The sequence below is a fragment of the Meleagris gallopavo genome, chromosome 5 (genome assembly GCF_905368555.1).
Source record: "Meleagris gallopavo chromosome 5, MGAL_WU_HG_1.1, whole genome shotgun sequence".
NCBI classification, from domain to species: domain Eukaryota; kingdom Metazoa; phylum Chordata; class Aves; order Galliformes; family Phasianidae; genus Meleagris; species Meleagris gallopavo.
In genome coordinates this window covers 16,870,539-16,896,858 of record NC_139408.1, presented here as the reverse complement: position 1 = coordinate 16,896,858, position 26,320 = coordinate 16,870,539, and the positions used below count along the sequence as shown (strand labels likewise).

At 37.8% G+C, this 26,320-nt stretch overlaps 1 long non-coding RNA gene across 7 annotated transcripts in view; it reads right to left on the bottom strand.

Annotated features, from left to right (window-relative positions):
* The window catches only part of LOC104911065 (uncharacterized), a 272,623-nt gene that overhangs the window by 140,276 nt on the left and 106,027 nt on the right, over positions 1-26,320 (bottom strand). For all 7 annotated transcript variants that reach the window (XR_014883460.1, XR_014883459.1, XR_014883461.1 and 4 more), the window contains exon 3: positions 5,104-5,161. This is a non-coding gene — a long non-coding RNA (uncharacterized LOC104911065). The remainder of the gene's footprint in view (positions 1-5,103; positions 5,162-26,320) is intronic.

Genomic DNA, 26,320 nt, shown 5'->3' with positions numbered 1-26,320 from the left:
TTAATATTTCTATGGTAATTGCAACTGTCCAGGGCTGCCTTACTTACTGTTCAGAAGACAACTGCTAAGTACTGATAAGTGTAAGCTCTGGAATACAGAGCAGCAGAACAACACACAGAAAAATCAATATCAGAGAAGCTGAACAAGTTTTGAAAGTGACTTTTGCTCCCTAACAGCCACAGATGACCACCAGCATAACCAGAATGACAGTGCCAGAGGATTTGAGCTCTACACTGCTGGCATGGATGGCTACTCATCCATGAAGCCTGCACTTGGAACTTGCACTGACCTATTCAGGAGAAAAGCTGCACTGTTAGTGGGGAAGAAAGATGAGCTATTCAGTTCATCCCAGAGAAAACTGCTGTCTAGAGGTTTGCTAAGGAGAATCCAGTCCTGTTCCTGCTCTGAGCGTATCAGGTTTTGAAGGTTTTGTGCAAGCCTTGAAGTAATTTCCACTGCTAAATGTAAACAAGGCTTTCAGATAGTCCTGTGATGTCAGGATATAAAGACCAAATGAGATCCATTTACAAAAGCAGAATGAATATTTAAATAAAAAGCAGCCACCATCAAAAATTTTTTAAAAATGCTGTTTTGGTTAATGCAACATACTGTATTTCTGCCAACAAAGGCAGTTTCTGATCAGGACATGCTGTGTTTTCCTCTGGAGATCTTGCAGGCAGGGTGGTCTTCCAAGAGGGACGGGGAAGGGCTTAGTTAACATTACACATCTTTCATATATGCAGGCTGGTAAATGTAAGGCAGGCATTACAGCTGTGAGTTTGTCACCAAAAACTAAGCTGAAAGGAAACTAAGTACAGGAGATTGACAAGAATACGACCTAGTCACTCTCAACACTTTTTATTCTCCATAATAAAGCAACTTCTCTTGCATTTGTGCAGCCAGAATTCCTTGGCCTTTACAGTGGTCAGACAGAAAAGATAGAAGAAAAGGGATGATACAAAAAACGTCATAGTTAAAGTTTTATTAATTTGCTATAGGCTACAAAAGAGGACTGCAGCCTCCTGAAGCTACATTTTTTATTTTGATAGGAAGAATACTTTGGCACTGAAAGACTGTACTACAAATCACAAAATGCAAAGTCAATTTTGGAAGCAAGAGCTACTCTAAAGAATCAGCTACATGTTCAGGAGGAGATCTGAGCAGTTGGCAAATCAAATAGACTTCACTGGGACAACATACTGCTTCTATTTGAAAAACCATCCTTGGTCAGTGCATGTTTAAACCCAGTGAGACCTGAGCAGGTACTTGAAGTTAAACATACATTGAAGTCTTTTTCTGAATCAGATACATATGAGGAAATACTTATCAGTTGGAATATGGTATTTGTTCTCTGGTTCATCCTTTTTTCCTCCTAGAATTTTTAGAGTTTGAAATATTCCGTGCCAGTAATCCAACTAAATAAATATGGAGGTGCTTATGTAATTATACATGTACAGAGGCTACAAAGAATATTTTCATTTTATAAACACAATATTCACCTTCAAGGCTAAACAATTTACCAAGACCATTTGTTTTTATATTGATTGATGTTTAAAAAACTGCCAGATGGAAGTTGTGTATCTCCCTTTGAGAGGTGAAGTAATACCTTACACATACTAATTCCAAGAAAACAGCTATCTTATCTATCATCCATGTTATTAAAATTATTATTAATAGCAGTATTTGCATGCTGGGTAAAGCAAATATTTGGAACAGGGCATGAATATAAGACCATTATGCCATTAGTACCATTCTCCTTTACTTCTGTGATTAAGGCTATAAGGATTCAGAAAACCTTCTTATCAGATTTCTTGAATTCCAAAGGTTTTAGCTGTGAAAAATCAGCTCGTGCAAAGAGGAATCATTTAGGAAAAGATACTATCATTTTTATTCACGTCAGTCAAAACTCACGCTGAAAGAATTTCCACTGAAATAAAAGAGATTGTTCATCAAGTCAAGCCAATTCAGTATAAATGCAGGTGGAAGAATGATGTATGGAGTTTTTAAGCATATTCCTGCTCACTTGTCCCCAGTTTACAATATAGTCAGCATGGCCACTTCAGTTTCCAAGTCAGGGCAGGATCACAGCGTGCCAGTGTTGATCCAAAAGCACGTCTTTACATCTGCAACTGAGATAGCACCTCTAGCAAGTGGGATCACTGCATGACTAAACATCCCTAAGACCACAGTTGAACATCCTACGGTGTTTAGGCCATAGCTAACACCAGCTAAGATTTTATGACCCTTCACATTCTTGCAGCAATGGTATTGCCATCCCCCTTCCCTTTCACTTCCCCAGATTTACTACATATTTTGGCAGAATCTGGTTCTAGCTGTGAGGTTACAGGAATGAATGAAGAAAAGTGGTTGGAGCAGACAGGAACCTGAATCAGCAGCAGCTGAAACAGTCCATTTGACTACACTCAACCTGAGCAGCAGTGCCAAAGGTACACATCAACTTGTAAACTTATTTAACTAGCTGTCTGTGATCCAGCTGGGTGTGTTACTGAACAAAGCTATTTTTCTCATCCATTACTGTGGTCTATAGCAATGAAGAGGAGAAAGACTGTCATAAATTAGAATGATTCAATGCAAAGTTGAGGCATTCTTGCAATATATAGTCACAGATACAAAGTAGTGATTTATAGCTTATATGCAAAGCCTAGAGCCATCAATAGCATTATAAAAACAAGTTTTTGACAGTTACACAACAATTTTTCTTACCCTAATTCAGTTCCTCTGTGATAGCTTTTGAGAGATGATCAAATATTTTCTAGCCCTAGCTCCATTCATCCTGTACCAGATCCATGCTACAATAACTTCTATAATCCACTCACAACGCCTTAAACCACACATCTGCTGTTTCAAATATGCAAACTCATTACCCTGACAGGCATTTTTTCTACATGTGGGCAGAAAAGCCCAAAGTCTTGACAACACACAAAGATGATCTGATTTTAGAACCTGACTTTGTTGGCTTATATTTATACTGGGGAACCTATCTGACACCACTAACCAATAAAATCTTTCTTTAATCTCCTTCTAAAATGCCTAGGCTGCTGGAGATCATACCAAGTAATCAATCTCTAAAATTAAAGTAAAATATTTCGAAGTGTATGTTACAAAAAACTACAGTAATGCTAGCTTTAGAATATGGAGAAACAAAACACAGCTACAACATACCTTGAGCAGTCTCAATATAGCATTCATACATAATACAAAGATACTCAAAGCTTACTAAAATTACCTGGAAGACACTTCCCAAGCAGCTACAGAAAATAGCAAGATGTTGGGATACTCATTCAAAACATAAAATAGGAAATATCAAATGTTTTTAAAGTGTGCAATTGCTCTATGTTGGTTTCAAACAGCAGGGCAATTAAGTACATTCTCCCAGATGCAACAGTTGTAAACATGACCTTTAGAGAGCTCAGAGATTTCAGTCACTTGTAGTAAAGACTGCAGTCTATTTTCAGTCTCCATCTTTCTTTTCCTCTCATCAGATATTTAAAACTCAAGACGAAATACAGGAGGAACTCAAAGTATAAAAATTATCCAAGTGTGAGGAAGTAAAGAATACCATTAGAGAAAAGTTATGGTTGGAAATCATTGGGATTCTACAAGCTATACAAACCAGCTATTCCTGATAACTACAGAGAGCGCTCAAAGGAAGAGGACAGTTGTGTTTAACAAGAGGCCCATTAACTTCAACTTCCATGGAAGAATAACATTGAAGAGAAAATATAATTTACCTCAAGAGTGAAAGAAGCCAACAAATTGTAATTTTTCCATGTCACAAAATGTCCCTATTGTTATAACGGCACTTAATATACCATTTGCTTTTCATGTACCTGCATCTCATTTCTATAATTCATACACCATAAGTATTTATCGTATCACATTTTGTTCATTTTTTTCATTGTGCTTTTTCAAAAAACTAAACTTGAATTGTGATTTCTATAATAAGATTTCTCCCTCTGGAGAGTACATTTAAAAGAATAACAGAATAAAGAGGACTGATTCTCAAATTTGCTGACATTGCTGTAATTACTACATGAATCAACTAATTGCATGCTGAAAAGCAAATTACCCATTAGTGGGAATCCTTAATGTTAACTTTCTGCTACACAAACTGATTTGAAATAGCAATGGATAAAAATCATTCAAACTGATCTGGTTAGTTTCCTTTTTTTTTTTTTTTTTTTTTTTTAGGGGTGAATTTTTTTCCTGCTTTTTTCCTGACTCATGAAAGACACCAGAGAGTGATGTGGATGATGTGGTGAAAGCTCTGAAAAAAACTCTACTTAAGTCAAGGACTAGGGGAAGTGGTCACTCTGCGAGGTCATTTTCCTGTGAGACTATGTGACAGCTGGAGAAAATTAGCCAAAATATCTGCATTCCAGAGAGGTATAAAAAGAAGGAAGAAAGGGAGGGGAGGGGTCAAATGTCTTGTGGAAACCTGTAGGAACAGCAATGGCATTTTCTGCATGGACTTGCTCAATCTGGTTTCCTGAAAAAGTCCGACTGAAACAGGAGACTTTTAAAGCCTCAGAGGGTAGTCAGGCACCCAGTTCCTTTAAAAGTCAGCAGGACATTCATTAAACTTGAGATGATTAGCTGTATTGGATCAGTTCTCCAATGCTGGTGCAGGGACCACACAGAAATCCTACTCCTAACTTTATTACCATTTAAAGATTTACAGATCAGACACGCTTCTAGAATGGAAGAACTAGGAAGGGAGCAATAATACCACGGTAATGAGACAGATTCTTTGATTTCCATGTTCATAATTGTCAAAGAAATAGGCAGGGAATAACGCATTTTCTTTGATGCGAGCTTTGAATCCCTGATGTTGTTTTTTTGTTGTTGTTGTTTTTTGTTTTTTGGTTTTTTTTGGCAGTAAAATCAAAACAAAAATATTCAAATATTTTGAAAATTAATTTGTATTCTCTTAAAAATAAAACACACAAACTTTTATGTAAGTTAGCTGTACTTGTCCCTGATGAGACACAACCTGAGCCTGAAATCCAAATCCTGTCACAATTAGCATATTATAGTGAAACTTTTGATTCTGATAAAGCAGAATATTAATTGAAACCATACCTTCCTCCTTCTGAAAGCTTCCATTCCCATGAATCTTCTAATCCTTTCAGACTACTCTCTGAAAGAAAAGAAAAAAAACAGAAAAAAAGTCTCATTGAGATGAAGAAATTTGCTGTCATAATTTCAAACAATAGCAGAAGAAATCAGTTCACACATGAATGAAACTCTGCCCTAGTCTATCTGCAGTTTGTGCTCAGGAACTCCTTCAGCATAAATAAAAGAGACAGAAGAAATAAGGTAGGAGTCAGTAAATGACTCCCACAAGTAAAAGTAAGGATGCAGTCTAAAGCCATTCAAAAGCAAAATTAAGACTTTTTCAGACTCCCAACAATTACAGTTTTTAAAATAGAGCAGCTGTCATTTGGGCAACTAAATGAGGACCATATTTTACAGTCTGGACTATGATCCCATTCATGGGAGATTTCATATTCATTACATGAATGATAATATAACATAATTCTAAAGTAAGAAAAGTTAAATGGCCTCCAGAATGTTATAGAAGGATTTCATGGGGTCTCCAAAACCTAATTCAGTAACACTATAATCTTCCCATTGCAAAATACACGGGTATGTCTCTCATAGCTTGACCATTTTGTTGCAAATCTCTTGTGTGCAGATAGCACAATGTCTCTGCTCCTCCTCTAACCTGATTTTCTCTGTCAGTTTATCACTTTTGTGGAGTGAAAAGAAAATAGAATCTGATTAAGGAAGACAGGTCTATTTATTTTTTTCCTAAAAATATATTTTGACTTGTCCTTTTTCTCCTCTTGTTTTTCCTTCGGATAATAAATAACTGTGAAGGAAGAAAAAGTTCCAAAAAGAAAAAAAAAGATGTGAAAATTTGCACTGCTAACACCATTTAGTGTTAACCCTACAGTGTACTACTTTGGGATCTGGTATAGATATTTTCCAGGTAGCTCAGGAAAAGCCCCACTTAGAGAGAAGATAATGGTTTAAGTAAGCATAAGGTGGTCCAAAATCACAATCTAAACTTGAAGTTAAACAAAATTAACTGTTAAATATAAAGCATGTTGCATTAACTTCCTTTTTAAAGAAGATATTTTATTCTTGCACTTCTGTTTTATTTTTTAAATGAACCAGAAGCAGAAGTTTGAAATGTCATGTGAAATTTTGTTCTCATGAGGCTGCTGCTTGAGTTTTACCTCAGCAGGATTTAGAGAACTTTAGATAATCTGCTTAGCTTGTTATCTGAACCAAAATGCTGAACCTCTTTCAAGAATTCCTCATGTTCCTATCTTTACCAGACACCTTTTTTTTTTTTTTTTTTTTTTTTTTTTAATCCATCACTGCTTTTGGACCATCATAAAACTTTTCCCCACACTGGGTATTTTCTTGACCTGGTCATGACTGCTTATCTCTACCATGAGTGCCAAGTTCACCAGAATAGCTTTCCTATGTACTCTGATCATTTATTGGTGTTCATAAGGAAGGAAAAGGAAAACAATTCATGAGAACCTTTCCACATTTCTGTCTCACTATTTTTATTGTGGTTAATTTGATTAATTTTTAAAAGGTAAATATGGGAATATATCTATTGACATACTATTATCTGTGGTTGTTTATATATGGAGGACAAATCCTTTCCTTCACCCAAAGCCAAAACAAACAGATCTTGTACAGACAAGTCCTAAGTTATTGAGAGTGATGGACGCCTCGCCACAGGCTGCAGAGCTGTTCCCCACCTATTAGTGCACTGTAGGTATGCTCTTCTGCAAAGACACTGTTTCACATCAAACCTGCAGTTAATAGCTTTCAGCCTTGATTGAAGCACTTTCAGGTTAGCAACATTTTGTTTTTACACTCTTTGTTAGAAGACATGACTTATTCTTATACTGAGATATTTGGTCTGTTTACCTACCCTGACTTTCAGACTTCAAACCATGAAAGTACCACAAGAAGATAGATAATTTTGCCTCATAAATTTACTTCAAGAAGATGTTTTCAAATCTGCCAATTTTAGATAGCAAATGATGTATGCAAAAGCCCTTCACAAGTTTTTTAATTTATAGATATTTACAAGTACATTATATGAGATCATTACAAACAACGAAAAAAAACCCACAAAATTATTCACTAACCATTTTCCTGATTCTTCACAGAATTCTGTGTTTGAAGATACACACAGAAAAGTCATTTGTAAAGAATCAACTGTACATCCCCAAATTGGTCATTCAGTGTTCTGCTGAGTGAATAAACACTTGATGATATCAAATTAATAACCAAATATACTACTGTGAGCATATGTATTTGATAGAATAATAGACTGATGTTGATACTCTGTGGATCTGTGAACCTTAGTGTCGGCAGCACAGTTGAAAACTGAACCAAATGTTCATTAAAAGTTACCAATATTTACCATTCTGGGTGACCTACAGTGTTTGCTTTCAGGCAAGAGCTTCCCTCATCAGAAACCTATTTGTCCTGTATTATCATTTAAAGAAGGGTCAACAATCCTTTGAATTATTTTCCGCTACCAGGAAGGTGATTAGGTTATGATTATTTTCGTTCCATGGATCAATCTCCAATGCCTTGCACACAAAGACTTAAAGTGCTACCATTAGCAATTTACACCCACTTGCTGTCCATAAATGACTTTCAAGGTGCAAGGCAGTGGAATGTAAAATTGCTGACTTAACTGCTGGAGCACTGAAGAAGAGAAGAAACTGAATGAGACAGAGCAAGTCCTAAATGCCTTCCATAATTAACAAACATGGCAAGACAAGTTATGAAAAACAAAGGGACTAGACAGATTTATGCTTATAGTCTGGTACTTCTGAAAGTTAGTCCAACTACAAAATCCTCTTTTGATCTATATTAATTGAAAGCACTTAAAATTCAATCATACATTTATGGCCACATGTTTAAAACCGAATCCTTATCTTGCATTTGTAACCTACTGGTCGGACTGGAATGCTTTCCTTCTGCATGCAGCTTACCAAGGATACAAATCTAACGATTGTCTTTAGTTTCAGCTGTAGAGTTTCATACTTGTGGCTTTGAAGGTCCCTAAATTTAATCCTAAATTGTATCCACAATGATAGTGGTCAGAAATCTCCAGTAGCTCCTGACAACAAACCCCTGAGGAAGCAGTAAGTCGTTTGGGGATAAACACACTTGTCCTGGTTTAGTTTCTTAATGCAATAAGAGAATGTGACTCATAGAATCATACAATCCTTAGAATTGGAAGGGACCTCTGAGGGCCATCTAATCCAACTCCTGTTCAATCCCGTATGATGCAGTGGTTTGTGAGCTGCCCCAGCGTGGAGACAGCAATCTGTGTTTTTGTTCACAGGAAGAAGAACAATGAAAAAGAGCTAGCAGCCTGAAGTAAGCAAAATCAAACCACTGTACAAGTTGTTGTGAAGGGATACGGTAAACTTCTTTTTTTAATCAGATATGGGAAAAAAGAACAAGTATGCCAAAGAGCTGCATTTCTTCCCAAGGTCATTCTCAGATTAAAAGCTGCAAGGTAAACATTATGTACTTCTAGGCAATAGGACTCCATCTGATGTTACAGGAACTTGCAAATCGAGAACTGTTTTCCTGAATCCCCTAATATGCACCAACAGCAGCACTGAAAACTCTGATTAGTTGCACCATTTGTGTATACTACAGTCCAATTCATAGACCCTTTCAGTTCCTCTCCAAGCACCAAAAGGTAAGAAATTCTACTTGAATATTTCATTATGCTATGTATGGGGAAGAGCTCTGTTAAAGAGCTGGCACTATTTTCCTGTCTTGGCTAATCATTTTTGTGACATGCGTAAGGGAAACCAGATATTTGTACCCATTATATGTAAGGATTTTTTGCCCAAGGACAACTTGTAAAACGCATTAATATGAATTGTGTCTGAGCTGACGGGGCAAAATAGAAAACACTGAATCCAGGCCTTCAGTACTTTACTGGTGTTTCTGAACTTTTATTAGCTGTACTTGCTTCCATAAAATCTATTTAATAAGGCGACCGATGTTTTGGTAATGCATCAAAAGCAGTTCTCTTCAAAGGGCATCTTTTTCACTCAATCTCTTCTCTAAAGACAGTGACATTAGTTTTGTAAATTAATAAACAGGCCAGCATCTGAGGACTGCATGAAGCCTCCATCACCCCTCATTGTGCTTTCTCTTCTGACCCCACTTTCCAGTGCAGGGCCCTCATCTCGACAACAATACCCTGAAAGCCTGTGTGGCACTCTGGGATCACACTTGAAAAGGCCTTTGGCTGAGGCTGGCTTTCAAGAAGAGGGGACAATTGGCAAGAGGCCTGTGGCTATTCATGCAGAACAGGCAGTGAAAAATGCCTGAAGTCAGTTTCAGGGGTGGGCAATGCCCAAAAAAGAAAGCCCACATAACATGAATGGCTGCTGCTAGGAGACTAAAACCAAAGGCATGCTACTAGCAGGCCTCCATGTGCCGACATCAATGGGTTCATCCTATCCCTATTAGGGGCCTAAAATGATGAAGAAACATGAGAAGGGACTATAAGCAGGAAAGGAAAATAATACCAAAGTACACAACGGTCAATGCTTATATTGTTATACTAAACGCTCAGGAGAAGGAAATAATATTTTCTACGTTCACTACCTTTTCTGTTAACGACAGTTACATCAGCTACAAAATCCAATAAGCAAAATAACTGTGGTACATTTTCTTGGAGGAGGAAAGCTATGCACTTTCATGATTAATTATTTCTCATGCACATAATTAAGAGTGATTTCAAACACGTATTAGAAAAGCCAAGGCAGCATTGCAATGGTTCTGGACCTGGTGCTGGAGCAGTTCCAGTGCCCCTGGATGTGCATGCAAGGTCCACTCGCTTCAATCCCAGCAGTACAGGTCAGAGGGAGATGGGAGGTCTAATGGCTTATAACAGAAACCACCATCATGCATCACAAAAGCATTTCAGTGGCATACAAATGACCCAGACCTTAAATGTGCTTATGTTAGTGAGCCTGAGTGCGCTGTCTGCAGCGTGGATCCAATGTGGTGAAAGGCCTACAGGCCTGAAAATTAACTGAAGAATTTTCCTCACCTATGAGTTACCAGTTCTGGTTTTGCTGTCTTTTTTTCTTTTTTTCCTTGTTTTCTTTTGTAAAAAACAGCAAAGAGCACATTCTCCTACTAACATTTCACACTGAAAAGCCTAAGTATAGCCTGATGAGCTTTTCTGAAAGGAGACAGTCACTAGCCCATGCTTAATGTCAACAGCATTCTGAAAATGACACACTAGTGTCTGCAGAAACAACCATCTTCTCTAAAATCCTTCTCATTTCAATACAGATGTTGGCTCTTGGCTAGTGAAAACCTTGAAAAAAATAAATTACAATGTCTAGTCATGTTTGGACTTATTTCTAGGCATGATCTCAGCTCTTAAAAAATGATCATATTATTTAGTTTATGAGTAATCATGTCTGACTAAAAAAGGTAAAAAAAAACAATCATATGATATTGTAATCAAGTGATTTATTTCATGCGGTATTGTTTGTTATTCAGAGTAGAAGTTCAGGAAACCTCCTTTTCTTGCTTTTTCAGTTATCTGTTTCCCAAGTCTGATATCTCGACAGGGAAAGGAAGATGCTCATTACTTCTGCATGCAACTCCGCATAAGAAGGAAGAAGAAAGCAATTGGCAGGAGCTGTGAGAGCTGTGGTACCCTCAGATTTGCTCTCCTTTAGATGCTGGTTAGGGCACGCAATCGGGCGTGTAGTAGAGTACAGAATCGGGTGAGCAAGTGCTGAATCTGATATTCCACTGAAGATGATGAAGCAACCCATTGTCCCCCAGTGGGAGCTGGGAAAAGAACTACAAGTGCTCCAGAAACAAAACTGCAGTGATTTGCTGATATCTAAGGAAAGACTTGAAAGTAACAATCCAATGCTACATTTTTTCTGCCCATTTCCCCTAAAAAAATTCTAAATATAGGATGGAGTAAAGTTTACTTCCATCCATGATCTTAATACTTGTATGTATGTTCTCTTGTATCTAAAATTGCTCCAGTAAATTACTAGTCCTAGCAAAAAAAAAAAATTGCACTTGTTCTGGATCTCCTATTTTAATTGTTATTGCAAATATTCAAGTAAATATTCAATTGCAAATATTCAAGCAGTCAGGCAAAACCCCGAGAATATTGAGTTTTATAAGTTAAACAAATGGATGTAGGTTAGGTTACATATAGTTAGGTTACTGTTTTGCCAAAGAAACAGTTTGTCTTGTGTGGTCATGATTCCTGTAGCTTCTCAGTGTTGGACATTTGGGACTTGTTATTCAGAAGGAGGGAACCAAGTGAAAGTTTTTATGACATGTAGGCATGTCAGACCCTCTAAATCTAGAATTTTAAAACTCTGTCATAGGTTTCCCACATCCTGTCTCAAGGCCACTGCTTCTCTTACTCTCTTCTTCCCAGCTGAGTGAATCACTTCCCCTCCATCAAAATGATGCATCCTCGTGGCAGTTGGGACATATAAAGCATGGCATTGTATTTGAGACATTTAAGGTTTCTTTTGAATGTGGGATAGCATGTAAAGTAAAAGAAGAATTAAAACTCATTGCTGCCTCCATGGATGAACACTAAATTTTCCAAATCTCTAAGGCTGTGATTTTAAAAATCATTTTGTTTAAACTTGATAATAAGCACGTAGAGAGTTTTCTGCAAAGTTACTATGGAGATATGTATGCACCACATGTTGGGACAGATTCACTCTCTAGACACCTCCTTCCCTCTCTAGGAACTATTCTAGGTACCTCAGACAGATATCTAATATTGATTTGAGATGTATCTAGACTACAACATTGGTCTGAATCCATTCCACTGTGAACAGCAGGAAATCTGCTGTGTAAGATTTTGAATATAGTTTGCATAGCATTCTGAATATATATGTTAAAAAGTATGCTTTCTCTCATCTATTTACATTAACGGAGTAAGAACAATACATCCAGCACATAACAACAATATTTGAGCGTTTCAGGTTTTTCAGGGTTTCTCAACAGATTTTTAATATAATGTACCTCAACAGAGAGAGAGAATCTCCCAGGCTTTGGGTGTTGGGAAAACAGCTTTTAAAATGTAAAGAAATATATCTTTTTAAAGTTTGTGAGATCTGAAAGGAGAGGAGTGGGTGGTCTTAGCCCTTCAGAAGGTCTCTGCTCCTCTGACCTACTAGACCATTAGTTCACTTAAAACAACCAATAGCTATTCAAGTCTAAGAGTACAAAGGTGGTAATAAAAATAAATTCTTAAACAAAAGGAATAGAGATAAACACTTCAAAGTTTTTCTTCTCCTGCATAATCCAAAAACTGTAGACTATTTCTTTCTATCTACTCAGGCAAGATACCTGCCTGATCTTGCCAAGAAAAAGTAAAATTAAAATACTGTGGGTATCCAGCGGGTACCCCACTGCAGGCACATGGTATGTTACTGACATTTGAAGTATGTGCTGTGTTTATACTCTTAGCCCAGCTGCTCATTCGTTTGATGTTTAGCCACTGTTTTCTGCTTAGGCCAAGGTATTTTGCATCCCGAAGCCACAATTGCTAACTAACAATCATTTAACTGCAATACCAGGACTGCTGGGAGAGAGCGGAAGTCGCACATGGATCCCTACCCGCTCTACAGGGGCTGCTCTTGTGTGTGCCTCCCAGCTTCAGCTTCCCACAGAACAAATTGTGGCTCTCAGAATGCTGGCCAAGGGTCCGTAAGGCAGAGTCTCATGTAACTTGTTGTTTCCTTGCCATTGAAAACATTGAGGAAAAGCAATACATCGCACTGAGTCTAACCTATCATCAGGTTTGCCCCCTTCTGATTTTTTTTTCCTTTTTATTCCAAAGAGCATTCTCCAAACATCTCATAACAGCAACCAGAGCCAGACAGCATGTGGAAAATGAGAATATCCTCCTAATACATAAACCATTAGACAGCACTTGCTCTCTATTTAAAAACCAGAAATTAGATGATTTTTCACTGAAATAGCAAACGTCCACAGTGAAATTTTTACTGGGGTTTTGAGGCTGAGGGAAAGACTCCCAAGCCTGATTAGAAAGCACAGCTACTTCTCTGCCACGGTTGAGGCACTCGACTGGAGGCTACCCAGAGTCTTCAGACCCTCTTCATGCTCTTGGAAAGTTCACTTAATCTCACTTCTAAAAACCCTGGTTCCTCTGGGCAAAACAGGTAGAATAATATTCTTGTCAATCTTTGCCTTTCAAGCACTCACTATGAGAGTATGTCTTAATGTATGTTTGCAAAGCACTTTGCACAAAAAGACCTTTGGAAATTACCAAAATACAAAATGTTAAGTGTTGTATATTTCTCACAAATATTTAGTTTCTTTCTTTCAGCCCCAATCACAGTTCATAATTCCTAATAGTTTGTTAATATTTAGCCAATGGCAAGATAACAGTTTAATCCCTCATAGTTGGTGTGAATAATTGAGTTGAATGCTAGTGTTCTTCGCTGAATATATAGTCTTCTGCAGTCGCTCTGCACCAGTTCCACAGCAGATAACAGACCCATAAATGCAGAAGTTCAACCGCAGAAAAGATGCAGTAGAAATATCTAGCTGCAGTACTGGCCATAGTGATGTTAACAGTGGACTGTATTTCACCTAACATGTCATTAGGAGTGCATCTAAATTGCCTGCTTTTTTTTTGCTTTTAATAACCACAGCTGCACAGTAGCTTTATTTAGAAGATGAATATATGAAGTGCCAGCCTCTTGCTGTTTTCTACTCCCCTTTGGATTCAGCATGGATTCAAACACCATTGCATGTTTCTCTGAGTGTAACCATAGTATTTACCACATTTCTTAGGTTGTTTGGTCATTTCTTGGAGAGTCTCATTATTATCCTATTTCTTTCTTTTCTTTTTTTTCTTTTCTTTTTTTTTTCTTTTCTTTTCTTTTTTTTTTTTTTTTTTTAACAGCTGTCTACAGACCTGGAAAAACAAAAACTGAGCTAACCTTCAATGCCAAGACAAAATATTACCAAAAATATAAGAGTTGTCTGATCACTGAATCCATTGCAGTGGTCTTTTATTAATCTAAATGTGCAGAACCAAAGTCAGTTAACTAGACTTACTGAGTACTTAAAAGTCTTACTCATGCCTGAACAAAATCTTTGAAGACAGAAAATCCACATTTGGGTAAGAAATGGTGACATAAAAGTGTATGAAACTGGATTCTGAGACATGATGTGAAAATAGGTTTGACAAACAGCCACGAAGTTCATGGTTACAACTACAGTGCCGTCACACTTGAATAGTATTTAAAACCAGACCAGGTAAGGAACTGCCAGTTATTTATGAGCACCAGTATCAATATTTCCCAAACATTCTTAACCATTCATTTGTTCAGAGCTCATTGGTTTTAATCAGGTCTGAAGATTACTAAGTGCGTGCCTAAATTTGGGCATGCTAATGAAGAAACTAAGTCAACTGGATTTTGAACTTGAAGAAAATATTTTTAAACGACATTCTGAATCCTGAGCCTTGGATGGGAGAAGTAGGTTCTAAGCTGAAATATGAGGTTAGATCTCTTTCTTTTCCTCTTAACCTACAGCAGGGGATTCATAGAATCATTAGGGTTGGAAAAGACCACTAAGAACATCTAGAGTTCAACCTTCAACCCACTCCCACCATGCTCATTAAACCATGTCCCTCAGTTTCGTATCTCTATGTTTCTTGAACACCTACGGAGACAGTGATGCCACCACCTCCCTGGGCAGCCTGTGCCAGTGCCTCACCACTCTTTCTGAGAAGAAATGTTTCCTAATATCCAACCTGAACCTCCTCTAGCACAACTTAAGGCCTTTACCTCTCATCCTATCCCTGGTTACGTGGGAAAAGAGAAATTCCTGCCCATCTTTCCACTGGGTAGACGCACTCGTAAGAGAGCTGTTCATAACAGCAGTGGAAAACTACATAGGGGATTCCACAGCAGAAAAAAAAGCAGTAAAAAAATCTCACTGTTTGTCTAGCTTGTTACTGTTCGTTTTTTTTTCCACTTCCCTTTGTGTAATTTTAAGATCTTTCTAACTGTAGAAAGTAGCTGTGCTATCACAGTGGTAGCAGGTTTTTATTAGCTGAGCTGACATTTAAAGTCAGGAGGAATTCACATCCCCTTTCTGTAAAGAGGAAACTCTCACTCCAATTTAGATCCTCTACTTTTGTATGGTTTTTGTTATGTTTTGTAATGAACTATAGAATTACACAACAGTTTGGGTTAGAAGGGACCTTAAAGCCCACCCAGTTCCACACCCTGCCATGGGGAGAGCTGCCACCCACCAGATCAGGCTGCCCATGGCCCCATCCAGCCCAGCCTCGAGGACCTCCATGCATAGGACATCCATAGCCTCATTGGGAAACCTATGCCTAGTAAATCTACTAAAAATGTATGCTGAAATGATCCTTTTCCCACGACACGGAAATCTATGGTCCTAACTAAGTCCATTCAGTATCTAAAATCAGGATTTTTTCCTTTGGTAATACAGGCCTCCTTCTTTTCCATCTTTTTCCAGACTCAAGTTGATCACCAAACTTAAAGATCAGTCCAGTGAATTTTTCAGATCTATCAATAGATACTTGTATTTTTAGTAATTTCATATATTAAAATCTTAAAAAATTGATACAATCTGCTTATTACTGACAACTCCATTTCTGGACATTTTTTTCTTTTAGCTCTGAAGAGTGAAAACATCAACTACTCTAAATCAACAAAATCAAAATATTAACACAACAATATAATATTCTTTCCTTCTTAAAAGAAAACAGAAAAATGCTAGAAATAATGGCCTTACATAATGCTATTAGCAAAATTGATCCAGTTTATAAAATATAAAACCCTACATTAGAAGATGACAAAGACAAAATAAGAAAATTAAAATGGAATCTAATAACCTCAGAGTGATAAGAAAGCATCTTCATTTCTCGTTAAAGATGAATCAATCACAGGGCGCGGTTAATTCTTCTCCTTGTTTACTCTGATTAAAGACAGGGAAAGCTGAGGATATCCATGTTTGGCCAGGAATTTGGTAGGCATGCCATCCATCTGAATTGACATAAATTTGATTTATTTGTACCAGACCTAGGACAAACTTTGCACTGACTTCATTTACATATTAAGGCCTACACAGGACACTCCTTGTCGTAACCTTTAATTGCTGTTTTTATCTGGAAAAAATAATAATTTATTTCTACATGTCTGAAAGAGTACAATGCATTTTGGTAGGATTTCTGTGCTGATGTTTAGGAAACAGCAACTACAGTATCCTGATACTGACAACTCTGTGTTAAAAGCACTCTGAGTTTGTCTGAGATTCCTTCTTACTATAAATCAAATCTGCCCAGAAATAAGACATAGGGCAAGGAGGATACTATCAGACAGCCAAGCAAAGGCCAAGGCAGCACAGGAGTGTGCTTTGGGTAACCACAATACAGACAGACACTCAGCAAGGCAGTGGCAAGCCACGTCCAGCCGCATTTGCGGGCACTGGAATGCAAAACAAACATAGTCCAAATGCTGTGGAACAAACCTGGGCCCATGAAGTCCAGACTGAATGAAACAGAGCTCAGTGCAAACATGGTCCAAAGGCAATGGAAAGCAAACTCAGGCAAATAAACCCCAGCCTCTGTGAAACAGAGCACAGATAGACACACTCCAAGCACAAGTAGAAAAGCAAACAGAGACAAATATAGTCTAAACTTAATGAAGCAGATAAATGAAACAGTAGCTGTCTCACTCTCCAAGCAAAATCTAAGCCGCTTCAAAACAGCCAAGCTGGAGCAACTGTGGTTCTCGTACAGGCGAGCTGCAGAGTGCTACCTCCTCTTCCTCTATCCGTCATGTCCTCCACTCACATTTAGTGTGCTAGAATCATTTTTCACTCCAGTGTTACGCAGTAGCTGCTGTGGTTCAATGGCTTTCGCTTTTTTAAATTCCTCCAGCAAAATTTAAAGAGGTTGGGAGCTTCAAGGTGACCTTAAAATGGAGCAAGGAAACCTTATTTGTAAATATACAGTGTTGGTTTGTTTGTTTGTTTATTTTATGTAGTGCTGCTTTGCAAGGAATGAAGCAGAGAAAATGGAGATTCACTAACAATCAATATACATTAAAAGCAGTGAAAAGCAGAGAACAGGAGAAGCTAACAACATTGGTTTTCTATACTTCAGAGACATATTCACAAATCAGAGAAAGCTTCCAGTGGTTATAGCTTTTGGAAGAAGATAACACTAGTAGTGATGCAGATGAGGTAAACATCTGGTAAATATTTATACCCCTTATTGGAATAGAAAAAGATAAAGTAATCATACAATTGAGGATGCTAAAACACTTCCCAGTTTGTTAATCCCATAGAGGATGGTAAAGAACACAAATTACTGCTAACTACTTCAAAGCTGGCAGCTCAGATATTTGGTTCCCAACAAACCTATAGACCTGTCTGAAGAAAATCTCTGGCATATCTTTAATGTATGTTGGAATACCAGGAAGATTCACATGGAATTCAGAAAGGGCAGGCAGGGTGACACAGGCAGCACCAGGTCAGTAAGGTTGACCTCAGCCTTGCAAAAAATAATTAATCAGTTGATGTAGGAGTCAACTAAGAAGAAAATAAAGGATGGGAAAATAATTCATGTAATTCAATGCATTTAACAGGAAATAAGTCTTGTCAAACAAACATGATTCCATTCTCAGTGGAGGTTGCAAGTAATTCTGTAAGTGTAATATACAATACAACACTGCAGTTCAAATCAGTAATACATAATGATATGAAGCACCTTTTACGTGCATTAAGAATAGGTTCAGTACTTCTTGCGTGGGAAATCACAACAAACCTGGATGGTACTTTAGGGTACTGTGCCATGGCCTAACTCTTTTCAGTGTTTCAGTATTCCAAAATCATTTAACAAAAACATTTCTTAAAACAAGTAATAATAAAACAGCAATCTTGTACCCAAAACAAGGACTAGTAGAATAATAAGTAAAGGTAAGAACAGAATATTCAGCTAGACACATCTGGAGCAGGAGTTAAGTGTTGACCATTTGATGTGTTAAAATATGATATATGTATTAAAATAAATAATTGAGGTGAAAACTGGTGGTGTATAAGATGGTTTTAAGTACTGTTGGAAAGAACTTAGGCTTAAAGATGAAGGTAACTTCACAGACAAGACTGAAATGCTCAGGCAGAAAGGATTAACATAAAATAGAATGGCCGTATTCTTTAGTGGGTGATAGGAAACACTACCAAGACAGCATCATTAACTTGCTGAGAGAATAACCTGCCCTGTTTATGAATAAATTGTTTAGCATCTAGATGGGCTTTGCATGCTACCTTGCTCAGTAGCCTTTTCTTGGTGGATATCAAACACTGTGCCATTAGAAACATCAATCCTTTTACATGAAGTTCAGTTACCAGCTCTACCTATCAGCTTATTATGCTTTTAGAAGTCTCCTCCCTTACTGATTTTGGCAGCTGCAATCAGATTCAGAATAATTTAATGCTCCAAAATAGCAAAGTAAATGCAATCTAGTCTACCTTTCACCTACTACAGCAAAAGAAATGCAAAGCCAAGGTAACTAAAACCCTTCAAGGCTACCCAAAATAAACAAAAATATAAAGCAGCACATTTTTTTAATCTCTTTCCACTATTTTCTATGTTATCTAAATATAACTTATTTTATTCCAGGAGAAGATGCTTGAGCATAAACTTCAAAGCAAATTTATTTTCCATTTGTGCTCTTTTTTTCCAATCCAGTTTTATCACTTGCAGTCTCCTCATGAGTGCAGTTCCCTGCCACTCTCTTCATTTCCATTGCAAGCTCTACAGCAGAACTGGGTTTCTAGTTTGTGCTTAGTCGCACGCCAAACAGAAATATTTTGCTGTTGTCCCCAGTGATTTAAAGTTGTATTTATAACGATAGTGCATGATAAACTAGTTATGCTGCTGATGGAAATTAGGAAATCTCCACTGCCGAGCTATGCCAAATACATGCATTGAAGAATGAACCAAATGGAAATTAAAAGGCAGCGCTGCTTAATTTAGTATTAATAATCAACAAGCTCTGGTTTTCTCTTTAAGTAATTATTGGCTACATGCTATTTTGTTTCCTCTAATCAAGAAAATACAATAGAAAAGGGAATCATAGTTGGTCAAGTCCTGTTGATGAGGTATCTTTGCACTACCTGAGCTAATCTTTCTCTTCATTTCCCCATGCAAATGCTGGATGTCTGACAGATCCAGATAATGGGAAACATTTCATAATCACTTATAATGACTGAGAAGAACACATTTATTTTTGTGTAATCTAAAAGTCTGAAATTTTAAATCAAGAAAAACATTTATTATATTCCTCCTCATTGCAAAATGGTATCTTAGACACTAATGTTTAAGAAATAGATTCATCAATGCAACAGATTCATCAGCGAATTTTCTAGCTATGTTCCCTCCTATGTGTCCCAGCATCACTTAAAAGTACCAATGAACTGAAACCATGCCTTCCCTAAAAAGGCCTATGCTGTTCCCAGCCCTATATACTCAGAAAATAAAGTGAAAGAAAAAAAATATTACGGCTTAGCTATGATCACTTGAATGACAAACTTCTGCGTTTGATCATTGATTTATGGTCTCTATTTATAAATACTTATTTTTGGAAATGTTTGGAGTTTCATCAGAAATTTAGAGAATAATTGCCAGAGTTCCACAGTACAGTGACACAGGCAGTTCCCAAACTCACAATGCCATTGGCAACTACATCACAGTAAGCCGAGCATCAGCCCCATTCCTAGAAAAGCTCAGTGAGCATAGCCTCTAAGCAATTTCTGTGCTTCAAAGTATGCTGTGTGTAGAAACGGAGCGTAGCCACTGCTACCCCAAGACTGTCTCTTTTTATGGAAACAGACTTGGGATTTCAACCTCAAAAAGCACAAACAGAGAAATTCACAAAAGGAGATAAAGCACAAGCTTGGAGCTTGGGAAGGAGGTGGATATAAATGTCCTCCAATGCAACCTACAAAACTACTTCTACCATTTGTAACACCTGTCTGAATCTGAGTTTCCAACACTGTCGCTCCTCATCTGGCTAGGGTTTTGCTTCTGAATATGACCTGAACTGTCTCAGTCCTGTTGGTCGTGACTACATGAATACCTATCTCAAAAACAAAACAAGATTCTGAAAATAGTTCTTCCACAGTCTTTCCAACTATGGGAGCTACTACCAAGACACATACATTATGCACTTTCCTATTAAGACCATCTTATCAGGATCAAAACATGGAGAAAGACTCTTGTCCAGGATGAGGACATTGCTCAAAACAAAAGAGACCTATCATCTGCTTACGTTCAATGACTGCTCATCCAGCAGCTCCTCACTGTAACCTGCAAGAACAGTCACCAATGCAGGAATGCAAGAACTAGAACCCAGGTTCTCCCCCCAGTCACAGATCAAGGATACCCATTAGATATGTTTCCCTTGAATTCACTCTCTCTCAGCCTCTCTGCTTCACTGAATCCTTAAAGGCTTTTCCACAGAACAGAATGGCTTCAACTGGAGGGATAAAAAGCATTCCCTGCTCTAACTACAGTTTAGTGGTTAGGGGATCCTCAGGGCAGTTGGGCCACATGAGCCTGACATCCAGCCAAGAGAACAGGGAATGGGCTATTCATATTCTGGGGTTGTGAACACTGTATAAAATGGTTTGGCAGTACTTTCTTGGCTACAGTTTCAAAGAAAGGAATGATCTCCATGATAGTTTCCAAGAAAATGACATAAGTACCTTATTCCAGGAAAGATTTCAGGGAAATACCTCGCTGTGTCTCACAGTCAGGCACTTTAGCTCAGAAGAAGGAGGTGAAGAATTGAAGTCATTTCCTACTGACCAGGAGTCTCTCTGCTCATGGTGCTCACTACCATGAGGCCCACTCTGAAACAGCTCACTTTTCTCGTTCATTTTATGAGGAATAGAAATGCCTAATTCAGAGTTCTGGATTGCAGACTCTAGGCCAGATACATAAAAGCTGCAGTAGAATAAAATCAAAAAGCAAGAACCAAAATCTGAAAGACCTGAGAAACCAGCTGCCTCTGGGGAGTAAAACATCCAGACATACTTTTGGACCGAGCAACAGACTATATTCAGTAGCACATTATTCACAAGAAGTACAGTGAGTGTAATACCAGACAAATGTAGCCGAATGTACAATATGAGAAGAGCAAAGGATGCCAGATTGTAGGAGAGTTCAGAAATGCAATGCATATATGTGTGTACACATAGGCAGAAGCGTCAAAGCAAGTCTATGTTCCATTCCCACGGGGCATATTATCACCATCTGGAAGATGATTGATATTTATTTGTCTAGCTTATGCATACACACCAGCACTGCATTTTAGATGAAGGCTCTCAAGTTATATAGTAAAAGGAACAATAAGACAACCTGCTGACAACTCCAGCTCAGACTGAAAGAAACAGCCAGGAATCTCACAGCTTAGAAGTAACTCAAAACAGTTATTCACCCATACATTTTCACTACAGTGATAAAATAGCACGTTTCTCTGTTTATATACTACTTAACTTTGCAGCGATGTGGACCGCATTTTTCTTAGACTTAAAGTACATCAGGGAAATAGAAAGGCCCCATACATTATCTGGAAAAAAGAAGGATCAAACAGAGCCCCTATTTTGACCTTGATATTTTTTGTTCTACTTAAACCAAATGAGTTTGGCCCACAAAATTTTGCAGCAGCTGTGAGGTTCTGCAGTTAGTTTATATAAGCTTTACTGAGTTTACGCTTGGAGAGTGCTGAGTGGCTAGGGGGATACTACACACTAAACTCTTGCCTCTTTTGGGAAAAAGTGTATTAAGCTGTCATTTTTGTGTGCATAAATAGGAAATGTTGAATCAACTTCTGACTTTCTAGACATCTCATTTGTTTTTCAGACCCCCTCCCCTCATTTTTTGTTTTTGTTTGAGGTTTGATCATTTACTGGTAAGAAGAGAGCCCTTGAAATGCCATTCCTCCTATTTGCTTGGGAACACTGTTGATAGAAGGTACAGATGGCATGCATATATAAAAAGTGGGAGATGCAAAGATTTGCAGGAACCTACTCTTCTGCTTTGGAAAGCATTTAAAATGTTTCTCGTCAGAGCTTGGTCCAGAATTATTATATAAAATGTTGTCTCCCACTTAGTAACCTCCGCTTCCAAAAATCACAGAGCAAGAAACGATAATCTTGTGTTTTCTAATGTCTTGGCAATGTTTATTTCTGCAGCCTAAAACCTATCTCAGTCCTTAATTCCAGATGCTAACCAAAAAAAAAAAAAACAGATCTTGGAAAGTGCATTGACTGCACTAAGAAATGCTAGTCCCTCACCTTTAGTAAATGACACCAAATTACACTCCATCAGCCAAAGTATTTGATAAAGATATGGGACAGCTCGCCTACCATACTGTGTAGTCATTCCTTGTACTACAAACGTCTACTGAAATCCCACAACCAAAATCAGATACATGACTGTGAAGCTTTCCCGTGTTGTGCAAATGACTAAGAAGGAACAAGGCAACACAGAGCTCAATTTTATGCTGGTGTAACTCCAGCTAGTTCAACAGAGTTGCACTTGAATAAAGCCAGACTAATCTAGTGGTGAGACAGACCCAATACATCTACAGCACTCTGTGTCAGTGATTACAGCTTAAAAGATCTTCAAGCAAAAGAGATGTTTCAATTTCTTATGTCAGCATAATAAACAGCATATGAAACCACTCTTTTTTTTCTTATGGGTGGCAATTACTTCATTCTTGAAGATTACTGTATTAAGCACCTATCCAAATGAATATATTACATTTAAATATTAGCAGTGACTCATGGACCACTAACAACTGCAAAATCCCAGATGATGAAAAGTTGGAAATATATATATTTTACAGATCCTCTTTGTGGCTGGTATCTTTAATAATGCCAAATGATTTACCAGCGTCTCTTTAGAGAAAATCAGTAAAGACTCCCATCTGTTCAAGGGCTGATCCAGCTTGTTCTCAGCTGTTTTTTTTTGTTGTTGTTCTTGTTTTTGTTTTTTTGAATCAGTATATTATCATCTGGGAGCAGTTCTTAGTCTGGTTCTTCTTTTCTTTATTTTTTCTTCTTAAAAAAAAAAACAAAACAAAACTGTTTTGGGGAGATATTGTAAAAACAATCATGAATTAGAATGAAGAGTAAGGACTTCCTGGATTCTTTTAAATGTAAGAATAGAACCATTAAAAACGGTTAGAATTTGCACAACATGAGGAGTACACTTCAGTATTTTCTCAGCTTTTTTTCCCTAAAATTTTAACAGTCTGCAAGAATTGGGGAAATATGAAAGTTGTATGTGGACAATGTAAACTGAATCAGAATATAGCAGTCTTTGTGTGATCCTTCAATTTCCCCTTTTGTTCTCAGAAGACTTTTTGCTTTTCCAGAAAGTACAAGAAGTGACAAAACACAACCAAAAGACGTTTTTGTGGCACAGTTCACCTAAGCAGGGCTTCACTGCAGCCTCGGGCAGCAGGAAGCCTGATGAGATTCCAAGTTTTTCACCCTTGATGGTTTTTCCCATGCACTGTGATGTGCCTGGACGTGGTCCCCACCACTATCAGCAGTTTACCACCACTTTCTGAAACAAACTGCTCCAAGCCACCATTTAAAGCCACCATTTTAAGCCACCATTACCAGACTGCAAAGCTGGAAAATGTTTTTATAGGAGCCAACTAAATAGTGAAGGTAGGTAAAAGAGCATGAAGAGATGAGATTTGAGTTAGGCAGAGAAGGCAGATTGTGGGAGAATTTTACATTGCGAAGTTACAGGGTTACAGGGTTCTCAGCAGTGAGATAAAATAGAGATGAGATGAAACAATGGATTTTTGTACCAAAAAAAACAGTCTACACACAGCAAGTTTATTACATTCTTCAGTAATCATTTGGAACAACATGTGTGAGGAATATCTAAACATGGAAGCTTTTCTTTAAAAATCTCTACCTATTCTTTGCTCTGTTCCTCTCTGAAGTTTTAATTAGTTGCATTCTTTCTTTCACATTTGCCGTTTCAAAGTTAGATTAAAACACTTTAAAACTAATGGCCTGGCCTATTCAACTAGAGAACATTCAACTGCAGCAAGCAGACTTCTCTCCCTCCAACCGATCATGAAGAACAAAGCAGGTACGTAGATGGCTCAGTCTGGGCTTCACTTTGCATCACAGCAGCCAGCTGTTTCAACTGACAGAATCAAGCCAACATCTCCCAGACCGCAAACATACTACATCTTATTCACACTGAAACAAGAGACGTGTTTCCTTTTGACAGTTTGAGGAACAGGTGGGGAGAATTACAGTGTCATTCTGAGCATTTTCTTTTGCGCTATGTATTGCCTATGCTCTTACAGCTTTTTTGATCACCATCAACAGACCTAACCCTTCACTTTCTTTTATTCCCCATGAAGAAGTGAGGCTTTACGTGCAAAACAAGCCATACATTTCATTGCATGGGAGAGTGTGCTATTTTAGTATTAATTCCATGTTTTACCCGCTTTCCATTTACATTGGTCCTAGGGAAATTCAAAGTTAAAAGGCACAGCAGAGTCTATGCACTGGAGAATGTCAGGGCATGCAAGTGGGCAGCAAACTTCAGCCTGCTGGCACAAGAATCTCCAAATGTGAATGGCATCAATGTTTTTCTTGCGCCTGACTTTTGCTTCCTTTTTCTAAAAATAAAAATAAAAATCTACAGCTAGAATAAAACACCAGAAGCCACTAATCTTCCTGGATACAGACCAGTGGATACAGGGTGAGAATCTAGCCTAACAGAATTATTTACTTGTTCTACTACTTGTTCGTTATTAAAATGATACTCTCTACCCTAACACTACTTCTCTGGTTTTGGTTCGTTCTATTCTCATCAAAATCTCATTATATATTTCTCTGAGAAAAGACAAAAGCATGCAAGTACATAGATGTGCCCAAGAGTAAAACATCACATCCGCGTTCAAAACAACCTTAATTTCAAGATTCTTCTTACAGCACTGATTTTGCTTATCTTCCCGATACCTGAACTGCGCTCTTTTTCCTGCCTGGTCCAAATCTCAGTCCTCATTCTTAATTCCACGTTCTTTTTCTAACTCCAAACCTGAAAGCTGATTGAGCAAAGAAACCACTCAGTGCCTTACAGAAGGTGTGTTTGGTAGGCTGCCAGGTCAGTTCTTTAGGCTATAAAGACCTTGGAGCTGGGGCCGTATCTCCGTTTACGCTTGTGAATAACCAAACACATGTACAGCACTCTAGGTCTGATCCTGTATATCATAACATCAATGATGCGGGACCAGATGCTATATGAACAAATGGGAATCTGTGGCATTCATATAGTGCCTTTTTTCTAAGGAGCTCAAAACACTTTACAATCTTTAAGCCTCACCACATGCCTGTGGGGTACAGCAGGGTAAGTAGGCCTGTAGCATTCTTTACAGAGCCAAGTACATTTATTCAAATGTAGCTGAATAATAATAATGCAACCATGACCTTCCATGACACTTACGTTCCTTGGGAACAATGAAACTGTCAGCCACAAGGGTGAAACTCATGAGCCTGGGTGACAAAACTTTTTCGGCAGCTGGCCCATGACTGTAGAACTCACTTCCGTAATAGATTAGGATGACCACGAACTTCACCGCCCCAACGCAAAATGCAAAACTTCACTTCTTCAATTTAGCTTTCTCACCCTATCAACAAATAAGCAGAACAGCCTGATGGAAAACAAGAATCCTTCTATAGCATTTTCTGAGTCACGCTACGGATTCTGTCAGTTAGTTCTCCACTACAGGGTTTGTTCAGAATGTTTCAGAAAAGAAAAAAGAAAAGAAAAGAAAAGAAAAGAAAAGAAAAGAAAAGAAAAGAAAAGAAAAGAAAAGAAAAGAAAAGAAAAGAAAAGAAAAGAAAAGAAAAGAAAAGAAAAGAAAAGAAAAGAAAAGAAAAGAAAAGAAAAGAAAAGAAAAGAAAAGAAAAGAAAAGAAAAGAAAAGAAAAGCAATCCCTTTACAAGAGTTTCCTTCTTAAATCGCTTCTAGAAATTTTTAATTCATTTCAATGGAGTGTGATTTTATCCTTACATTTATTTGAACAGAACTAATTTTGCAGAGGTGAAGCGGTGGTGAAGAAAGGGAATTAACCTCAATTTCTTTAAAATATGT